The sequence below is a fragment of the Drosophila tropicalis genome, unplaced genomic scaffold (assembly GCF_018151085.1).
Source record: "Drosophila tropicalis isolate 14030-0801.00 unplaced genomic scaffold, ASM1815108v1 contig_291, whole genome shotgun sequence".
Classification (NCBI taxonomy): Eukaryota; Metazoa; Arthropoda; class Insecta; order Diptera; family Drosophilidae; genus Drosophila; species Drosophila tropicalis.
In genome coordinates, this window is record NW_027172744.1 from 1 (window position 1) to 7500 (window position 7500).

At 32.7% G+C, this 7500-nt stretch overlaps 3 non-coding genes across 3 annotated transcripts in view; all 3 read left to right on the forward strand.

Moving 5' to 3' along the window:
* The first annotated feature begins 3031 nt into the window (after window positions 1-3031).
* LOC137572231 (small subunit ribosomal RNA) lies at window positions 3032-5024 on the forward strand. The gene has a single exon (XR_011031604.1). It is a non-coding gene; the product is annotated as a small subunit ribosomal RNA (ribosomal RNA).
* A 607-nt stretch (window positions 5025-5631) lies between these two features.
* LOC137572228 (5.8S ribosomal RNA) lies at window positions 5632-5810 on the forward strand. Its single transcript, XR_011031601.1, has one exon. It is a non-coding gene; the product is annotated as a 5.8S ribosomal RNA (ribosomal RNA).
* Window positions 5811-6145: 335 nt separating this feature from the next.
* The window catches only part of LOC137572234 (large subunit ribosomal RNA), a 3942-nt gene continuing 2587 nt past the window's right edge, over window positions 6146-7500 (forward strand). Inside the window, exon 1 of the ribosomal RNA XR_011031606.1 lies at window positions 6146-7500. This exon is cut by the window's right edge and continues 2587 nt beyond it. This is a non-coding gene — a ribosomal RNA (large subunit ribosomal RNA).

Below are 7500 nucleotides of genomic sequence, written 5' to 3' on the forward strand. Positions count from 1 at the left end.
CTCAATATTAAAAATATAAATTATGCCCACTTATCATATGGGAACATCCATATCATATGGGAAATGCATATCGTATGAACATCTCATATCATATGAAAAAATATCATAACGTATGGGATTTATTTATTATCCCATTTATTTGAAAAAAATTTCAATATCATATGGGAACATCCATATCATATGGGATATGCATTTTGTATAAATATCTCATATCATATGAAAAAATATCATAACGTATGGGATTTATTTATTATCTCATTTATATGAAAAAAATTTCAATATCATATGGGAACTTCCATATCATATGGGATATGCATTTTGTATAAATATCTCATATCATATGAAAAAATATCATAACGTATGGGATTTATTTATTATCCCATTTATATGAAAAAAAATTTTACTCAGTATTGAAAATATTTATTTTGCCCATTTATCATATGGGAACATCCATATCATATGGGATATGCATATCGTATAAATATCTCATATCATATGAAAAAATATCATAACGTATGGGGCTTATTTATTATCCCATTTATATGAAAAAAAATTTTACTCAATATTAAAAATATAAATTTTGCTCATTTATCATATGGGATCATCCATATCATATGGGATATGCATATCGTATAAAAACATATTTATAAAAAAAAATGTTAATTTATTATTGAGCGGTACCTTCACACATAAATGGGCGATTTCGAGAATGCGTGGCACAAAACCTACTTAGGTGGTGTGATGTCGAGCATGGTCAGTCATATGTAATATCGGTACAGTTCTCAAATACATATGTCTTATGCATTTATAATCGGCAATGTCAATTTATTTATATATTATAATGAAGTTTAATGGTATTTATAAAAATACATATGAAAAATTATTGTTGAGTGGTACCTTCAAACATAAATGGGCGATTTCGAGAAAGCGTGGCACAAAACCTACTTAGGTGGTGTGATGTCGAGCATGGTCAGTCATATGTAATATCGGTACAGTTCTCAAATACATATGTCTTATGCATTTATAATCGGCAATGTCAATTTATTTATATATTATATTGAAGTTTAATGGTATTTATAAAAATACATATGAAAAATTATTGTTGAGTGGTACCTTCAAACATAAATGGGCGATTTCGAGAAAGCGTGGCACAAAACCTACTTAGGTGGTGTGATGTCGAGCATGGTCAGTCATATGTAATATCGGTACAGTTCTCAAATACATATGTCTTATGCATTTATAATCGGCAATGTCAATTTATTTATATATTATAATGAAGTTTAATGGTATTTATAAAAATACATATGAAAAATTATTGTTGAGTGGTACCTTCAAACATAAATGGGCGATTTCGAGAAAGCGTGGCACAAAACCTACTTAGGTGGTGTGATGTCGAGCATGGTCAGTCATATGTAATATCGGTACAGTTCTCAAATACATATGTCTTATGCATTTATAATCGGCAATGTCAATTTATTTATATATTATAATGAAGTTTAATGGTATTTATAAAAATACATATGAAAAATTATTGTTGAGTGGTACCTTCAAACATAAATGGGCGATTTCGAGAAAGCGTGGCACAAAACCTACTTAGGTGGTGTGATGTCGAGCATGGTCAGTCATATGTAATATCGGTACAGTTCTCAAATACATATGTCTTATGCATTTATAATCGGCAATGTCAATTTATTTATATATTATAATGAAGTTTAATGGTATTTATAAAAATACATATGAAAAATTATTGTTGAGTGGTACCTTCAAACATAAATGGGCGATTTCGAGAAAGCGTGGCACAAAACCTACTTAGGTGGTGTGATGTCGAGCATGGTCAGTCATATGTAATATCGGTACAGTTCTCAAATACATATGTCTTATGCATTTATAATCGGCAATGTCAATTTATTTATATATTATAATGAAGTTTAATGGTATTTATAAAAATACATATGAAAAATTATTGTTGAGTGGTACCTTCAAACATAAATGGGCGATTTCGAGAAAGCGTGGCACAAAACCTACTTAGGTGGTGTGATGTCGAGCATGGTCAGTCATATGTAATATCGGTACAGTTCTCAAATACATATGTCTTATGCATTTATAATCGGCAATGTCAATTTATTTATATATTATAATGAAGTTTAATGGTATTTATAAAAATACATATGAAAAATTATTGTTGAGTGGTACCTTCAAACATAAATGGGCGATTTCGAGAAAGCGTGTCACAAAACCTACTCATGATGAACAGTGGTTGTTCAGACTAATTGAAGGTTATGCTCTACTTCAAATTTAATATATCAAATAAAAAGATAATGAAAAAGCCTACCAAGGTATTCCAAGGTGTATGATGAAACGGTCTTAGGAGCGTTCTCTCTGCTGAAGTTTATTCACTGGTTATATTTGGATTTATCGTTAATACAAAATAAAGATTATGAGCATTAAATTAGTTCTTAGTTTAATTGTTCATAATCTTTAACCTTTTATATAAAAAGGTAAATATGAGAATTGCGTCATAAATCTTGTTATGTTCGCAAATTAACTAATTGATCTTTTATATAGAGCAAAATTATTATTTTTTTTATTAAAATCAAGTCATTTTTATTGAATTAACTTTTCCTTATAATTAAAAAACATTCGTCACATTAAATTTGAGTGATGGTTTTACTTAATATATAAAATCACACATTAAATATCAATTTCTATTTAAATTTTAAATTTAATATCAAAATACAAATGTTTATTTTATTTGAAAATAAACAAAATTAAAGCAAATGTGATTATATATTTTGTAAGTGTAAAAATAAAGATATTTTTGATCATTATTATTGAAAATTTATACAATTAATGAAAAACGAAAATGAACGCTATTAAATTTTGGCCGTATTCGTAAAATGTTACCACAAATAATATATTTTATTTTATTGAAAAATATATAATATTGTCAAGTATCTTTAAATATTTTAAAATATGCGTTTGTCTAAATTCATATATTCATGTTTTTAACAACACATTAAATAATAACATTATTCTGGTTGATCCTGCCAGTAGTTATATGCTTGTCTCAAAGATTAAGCCATGCATGTCTAAGTACACACGAATTAAAAGTGAAACCGCAAAAGGCTCATTATATCAGTTATGGTTCCTTAGATCGTTAACAGTTACTTGGATAACTGTGGTAATTCTAGAGCTAATACATGCAATTAAAACACGGACCTTTTGGGACGTGTGCTTTTATTAGACTAAAACCAAGCGATCAATTGATCGTTATATTGGTTGAACTCTAGATAACATGCAGATCGTATGGTCTTGTACCGACGACAGATCTTTCAAATGTCTGCCCTATCAACTTTTGATGGTAGTATCTAGGACTACCATGGTTGCAACGGGTAACGGGGAATCAGGGTTCGGTTCCGGAGAGGGAGCCTGAGAAACGGCTACCACATCTAAGGAAGGCAGCAGGCGCGTAAATTACCCACTCCCAGCTCGGGGAGGTAGTGACGAAAAATAACAATACAGGACTCATATCCGAGGCCCTGTAATTGGAATGAGTACACTTTAAATCCTTTAACAAGGACCAATTGGAGGGCAAGTCTGGTGCCAGCAGCCGCGGTAATTCCAGCTCCAATAGCGTATATTAAAGTTGTTGCGGTTAAAACGTTCGTAGTTGAACTTGTGCTTCATACGGGTAGTACAACATACATTTGTAGTTAGTACTATACCTTTATGTATGTAAGCGTATTATCGGTGGAGTTCTTATATGTAATTAAGTACTTGTACTTTTTTATATATTCCTCCTATTTAAAAACCTACATTAGTGCTCTTCATCGAGTGTTTTTGTGGGCCGGTACAATTACTTTGAACAAATTAGAGTGCTTAAAGCAGGCTTCAAATGCCTGAATATTCTGTGCATGGGATAATGAAATAAGACCTCTGTTCTGCTTTCATTGGTTTTCAGATCAAGAGGTAATGATTAATAGAAGCAGTTTGGGGGCATTAGTATTACGACGCGAGAGGTGAAATTCTTGGACCGTCGTAAGACTAACTTAAGCGAAAGCATTTGCCAAAGATGTTTTCATTAATCAAGAACGAAAGTTAGAGGTTCGAAGGCGATCAGATACCGCCCTAGTTCTAACCATAAACGATGCCAGCTAGCAATTGGGTGTAGCTACTTTTATGGCTCTCTCAGTCGCTTCCCGGGAAACCAAAGCTTTTGGGCTCCGGGGGAAGTATGGTTGCAAAGCTGAAACTTAAAGGAATTGACGGAAGGGCACCACCAGGAGTGGAGCCTGCGGCTTAATTTGACTCAACACGGGAAAACTTACCAGGTCCGAACATAAGTGTGTAAGACAGATTGATAGCTCTTTCTCGAATCTATGGGTGGTGGTGCATGGCCGTTCTTAGTTCGTGGAGTGATTTGTCTGGTTAATTCCGATAACGAACGAGACTCAAATATATTAAATAGATATCTTCAGGATTATGGTGTTGAAGCTTATATTGCCTTCATTCATGGTAGCAGTAAAATGTTTATTGTGTTTGAATGTGTTTATATAAGTGGAGCCGTACCTGTTGGTTTGTCCCATTATAAGGACACTAGCTTCTTAAATGGACAAATTGCGTCTAGCAATAATGAGATTGAGCAATAACAGGTCTGTGATGCCCTTAGATGTCCTGGGCTGCACGCGCTACAATGAAAGTATCAACGTGTATTTCCTAGACCGAGAGGTCCGGGTAAACCGCTGAACCACTTTCATGCTTGGGATTGTGAACTGAAACTGTTCACATGAACTTGGAATTCCTAGTAAGTGTGAGTCATTAACTCGCATTGATTACGTCCCTGCCCTTTGTGCACACCGCCCGTCGCTACTACCGATTGAATTATTTAGTGAGGTCTCCGGACGTGATCACTGTGACGCCTTGCGTGTTACGGTTGTTTCGCAAAAGTTGACCGAACTTGATTATTTAGAGGAAGTAAAAGTCGTAACAAGGTTTCCGTAGGTGAACCTGCGGAAGGATCATTATTGTATTTTCCAACCGTTATTAAAATAAATAAATTCCAAATTATTATAAGATATATAAGATGAAAATGAAATTAAAGATGAGAGCATAAGAACTAAATTCTATCCTATTTACCCAAGGATAAAAAAAAAAGAGTATAAAATTAAACAACAATTGACGGACGGTAGCAAAATATGCTAAAACTCTTTAAATTATGGTGTTTTGCCAGCCATAAATAAAAATTATGTATTCCGATCGGAGATTGAAAATGATTTTTGTATATCTTATTTATTTGCGTGTATATGTACCATAATATACAGGCGTTGCGTATTGTATTGGCCATTATTGGTTTGGGCATTCAATGGTTAAAGCAACATCCCAAATGTACAATGTTGTACCTGCATTTAAGGTTAACGTTTTACATAATTTGATCGCTTACAAAATTTATCATCTTTTATAAATTATCAAGTCCAGTATTCAATCATTTATGTTAACTAAGACATTTCGCAGCATTCGTTTGGGTTAAGATTTTATTGAAGGAATTGATATATGCCAGTAAAATGGTGTATTTTTAATTTCTTTCAATAAAAATATTATTGACGTAATGAAATAAACAAACAATTTATTAATCACTCTAAGCGGTGGATCACTCGGCTCATGGGTCGATGAAGAACGCAGCAAACTGTGCGTCATCGTGTGAACTGCAGGACACATGAACATCGACATTTTGAACGCATATCGCAGTCCATGCTGTTATGGTACTTTAATTAATTTTAGAGTGCTGCTTGGACTACATATGGTTGAGGGTTGTAAGACTATGCTAAATAAGTTGTTTTAGTATTTTACGAAATATTAAAGCATATGGTATATTATTGGATATATATATATATGTATATTCATAATATTAATAATAATTGAAACACATTGGCTCTCATATGTATGAGAAAAATGAAGATGTATAATTTTCTTTTTCAAATCAAATGATACTGAGGAATGTTTAGCATAAAAAATATAAAATTTTAATCTAGAATTGCCTCTTATTAATGATATGAAATGAAAAACAATTGTCATAATATTATTCTTCACTTAAATTAGAAATTTACAATGGTTTTAATATATTTAATAATATATTTGTGTGTATATACAACCTCAACTCATATGGGACTACCCCCTGAATTTAAGCATATTAATTAGGGGAGGAAAAGAAACTAACAAGGATTTTCTTAGTAGCGGCGAGCGAAAAGAAAATAGTTCAGCACTAAGTCACTTTGTCTTTATGGCAAATGTGAGATGCAGTGTATGGAGCATCAATATTCTAGTATGAGAAATTAACGATTTAAGTCCTTCTTAAATGAGGCCATTTACCCATAGAGGGTGCCAGGCCCGTATAACGTTAATGATTACTAGATGGTGTTTCCAAAGAGTCGTGTTGCTTGATAGTGCAGCACTAAGTGGGTGGTAAACTCCATCTAAAACTAAATATAACCATGAGACCGATAGTAAACAAGTACCGTGAGGGAAAGTTGAAAAGAACTCTGAATAGAGAGTTAAATAGTACGTGAAACTGCTTAGAGGTTAAGCCCGATGAACCTGAATATCCATTATGGAAAATTCATCATTAGAGTTGTAATATTTCAATAATATTATAATAATAGTGTGCATTTTTTCCATATAAGGACATTGTAATCTATTAACATGAACCAAATTTATCATAAAATATGACTTATAGTTTATTTAAATTATTTTGCTTGCATTTTAACATAGAATAAATGTCATTAATTTGATAAAGTGTTGATAGATTTATATGAATACAGTGCGTTAATTTTTCGGAATTATATAATAGCATGATTATCATTGATTTTCTGTGTTTATTATATGCACTTGTATGATTAACAATGCGAAAGATTCAGGATACCTTCGGGACCCGTCTTGAAACACGGACCAAGGAGTCTAACATATGTGCAAGTTATTGGGATATAAACCTAATAGCATAATTAACTTGACTAATAATGGGATTAGTTTTTTAACTATTTATAGTTAATTAACACAATCCCGGGGCGTTCTATATAGTTATGTATAATGATATTTATATTATTTATACCTCTAACTGGAACGTACCTTGAGCATATATGCTGTGACCCGAAAGATGGTGAACTATACTTGATCAGGTTGAAGTCAGGGGAAACCCTGATGGAAGACCGAAACAGTTCTGACGTGCAAATCGATTGTCAGAATTGAGTATAGGGGCGAAAGACCAATCGAACCATCTAGTAGCTGGTTCCTTCCGAAGTTTCCCTCAGGATAGCTGGTGCATTTAAATGTTATATAAAATAATCTTATCTGGTAAAGCGAATGATTAGAGGCCTTAGGGTCGAAACGATCTTAACCTATTCTCAAACTTTAAATGGGTAAGAACCTTAACTTTCTTGATATGAAGTTTAAGGTTATGATATATTGTGCCCAGTGGGCCACTTTTGGTAAGCAGAACTGGCGCTGTGG